The sequence below is a fragment of the Monopterus albus genome, unplaced genomic scaffold (genome assembly GCF_001952655.1).
Source record: "Monopterus albus unplaced genomic scaffold, M_albus_1.0 scaffold2.1, whole genome shotgun sequence".
NCBI lineage: Eukaryota > Metazoa > Chordata > Actinopteri > Synbranchiformes > Synbranchidae > Monopterus > Monopterus albus.
In genome coordinates this window covers 5,517,412-5,520,568 of record NW_018127882.1, presented here as the reverse complement: position 1 = coordinate 5,520,568, position 3,157 = coordinate 5,517,412, and the positions used below count along the sequence as shown (strand labels likewise).

The 3,157-nt window shown below is 43.1% G+C and overlaps 1 protein-coding gene across 9 annotated transcripts in view; it reads left to right on the top strand.

Annotated features, from left to right (window-relative positions):
* atp11c (ATPase phospholipid transporting 11C (ATP11C blood group)) overlaps positions 1 to 3,157 on the top strand; it is a 40,931-nt gene that overhangs the window by 15,082 nt on the left and 22,692 nt on the right. The window lies entirely within an intron of this gene.

Sequence of the window (3,157 nt, the reverse complement as noted above, 5' to 3'; positions counted from 1 at the left end):
TGGGAACGCCTCAGCATTCCCCCGGAGGAGCTGGAGGAAGTGTCTGGAGAGAGGGAAGTCTGGGCATCTTTGCTTAGACTGCTGCCCCCGCGACCAGGTCCCGGATAAGCGGAAGAAAATGGATGGATGGATGGAAGTTGAGCTGTACTCTGACAAAAGCTGCTTTCCTAAGTTTGATTAGGCATAAACATACATTAATAACCTATTTAGTGTCCTGATTTATGTATTTGATTTATTAAGTTCGTTGTTACAAAGGTTCATCTTTCTAAATAAGGATGCATTTTAAGTGGCAAGCAAGTTGTGTGCAATTCATGTCTTCATTAGGATAAAAAGTTAAAAGGAAAATCTGTGTTTTGAGAGACTTTTAACATCCCATAGTTTTGGGCAGCCCCCAAAATGTATAAAATGTGCAGTATGTTTGACTATAAGGTCGATGCTTTTTGTTATTGTCTGAAAAGTTAGACCTTTTTTATCAGATTTTTTTTTTTTTTTTTGCTCTTTCTTTTTGCGTGTCTGTCATTGTTAGCTTTTGTGGTGTTTGTGTGTGTGTGTGTGTGTGTGTGTGTGTGTGTGCTACTCTATCCTCATAAGTGGAAACTGAGCTGGCCAGGGGTGCTGACTAAAGATGCATTGACTGGCATACTTACTCCCTTGCTCTGTGCTCTTAAGTGACCTTTCCTCACCTGTCCAGGATTTGGCGGTCCATTATTGGAGCAGAACCCCCGCCCAAAAAGAAAGAAGATTTGTTGCTTGCATCTGAGCTTGCTCTTCATCACCTGTTCTATGCAGATGAAACTAACTTTGCTCCTTTTAGCAGTAACCTCATGGCAACATGCGGCGCTCTAGTGTAAAAAGATGCTGGGTTTGGACCTTGTTAGGAGGGATGTTCTTTCTCTAGTTGCATACTGTCTGAATGAGCTCACAGAATGAGTGTTCCCAGAAGCACGGCACTAAAAGGAAAAATATCTTTGTGCCACTGGCATTCCATCATTCTCAAGTGAATAGCAGATCAATTGCAGTGTTTATTTTCCCCTGTCCCTCGTTTCCACCTGTATTTACAGTTGACACTCCAGCTTTTATGTTTGGTTTAACTCTATACTCAGATGGCATTTCATTGGGTCCTGTAGCTACTACTGTTAAGACTCTAACACAACAGTTGTGCAATAAATAATTCTTCATTAAACTGTTAATGTTCAGTTTTTGTTCAAACAGCTTTGGGGATGTGCTTATTGAACTGTGTAGTAATTTTGGAAGATGTATTTTATGCTACTGTTGAAATGTGCTGCATTATACTGAGAAGTGTTTGTTATTCATTAACTTTGATCAGTTGCCAGCTAACGTGTAAAATTATTGTGAGGTAATGCAGTGCACGTATGTGGGGGGTAAACCACCATGTATATTTGCGTCACTTACCCACACTGCCTATTGATTTACACACAAGGATGATGAGTGTGTGATGTGTGAGCTGTAGAATGTTTGCATCTGGATGCTTTTTATGTATGTGTGTGTGTGTGTGTGTGTGTGTGATGCACTGTATGACTCAGTGGGTGTCCTGGGTTTGCTGACGGTGTTTACCCGAGCTGCAGTGTGGTTGGCGTTTCTCCACTAATCCAGCCTCTCTTGAGGGACTCCTTATCCTAACCACTCAGTTTTTCCCATGTAGCCAGCTATTATATCAGAGAAGGAGGATGAAAGAGAAACAGGTACATATCCTCTGTGTGTACAGAAATAAACCTTCTCTCTTCCCCTGAGAGGCTTCACACAAATACTCTACCAACAGCCAAATCTCATGCACCCTCCAACTCTGTCCTAACCCCCTTTTGTCTTTCTCTTTGTCATTCTCTCTCACATTTGCTCGTCTCTCTGCAGCGCTGCATTGCAGACGTCAGCAGCCAAGAAGCCCTCTGTACTTTCTGTGCCACAAATAGACACAAGCTGATAAAAAAGCACCACTTTCTCTATAAATAGCCCTGCATGCCTTTGCTTGAATTTGATCGAATGGGAATACAGCCCTGTGAGAGAGTAAGAGAAGCAGTGATGAGAGAGAAATGAAGTGAGAGAGTTGGAGAGGGGGTGAAGGGGATAGAAGGATGTGAGGGCCCACAGCACTGCCCTGGGACCTAGGAGACCAGCTGTCTTTTGCTCACGCTGACACACTTTCCTGCTCTACTGCTCTGATATCACATCAGCAGCAGCAGCACACAGTTCACTCTTATTGCTTAGATCTTTTAGGCTTCGCCATCGGTGCAGATGGAGAAAGGTGTTTGGCCATCTGGAAGTTTGGTGGGGATTGGTGTGAATCATTGCAGATAAACTGTGAAAGAGGAGTTCTTGGAGAATATTGAAAGAAAGTGGTTATTTTTTTCTTTTAGAGTAAATGTTGATGAGCATATACAAAAAAAGACACCACCATCCATCCATCCATCTGAATATTTCTCTTTGGTTTTACAGTTTGTAGATGGTCCCTGCGCCCTCGTCTTGTTCATTGTCATGGGTATGTTGGAATGAAGGCCCATAACCTAAAAGTGTCTTGTGTCTGCATGACAGAAAGCCATCGCTTTAACAGGCTGATGAAGCAGCGGTGCTACTTACCTCATGCTGTACTGTTTAAACACCTGTTTATAGCGTGATCTCAACTGAGAACGGAGATACAAGTGTTCACTTCAGCCTCTCTACACCTGAGGCCTCAGCAGCAGAATTATTACTTTAGCTTGTCTCACCAGAATCGCTCACTACTGCACATATAATGCAGACTCTCCTTTGAATCTGCACTTCTTCAAATGGTCGATGTGCACTAGTCCATCTCTGCCTTGTAATTGATTTATCCTCCAGTTAATTGGAATCGCAGTAAAGCTTGGGTAGGCTAGTAGCTCAGTGCCCTAGTACCTTCTGTGAGTGTGTGTGTGTGTGTGTGTGTGTGCGCGTGTGTAAAAGTAAACATTTGTATGGGTACAGACTGTGGCTGTATGTTCAAGGCTGTCCACACTTATTCAGCGAGTAGCGGCTTTGTTTCATTTGCAGTCTGAGGATAGATAGCAGCACGAAGACTGCTTCAAGATGCATCTCTTGCTCTTACTTGAACTGATGTCTGTCTGACAGCTTGCAGTGCTCCTGATCAGAATATCAACAAGATGGATGTGTTGTCTGTGTGGGCTGT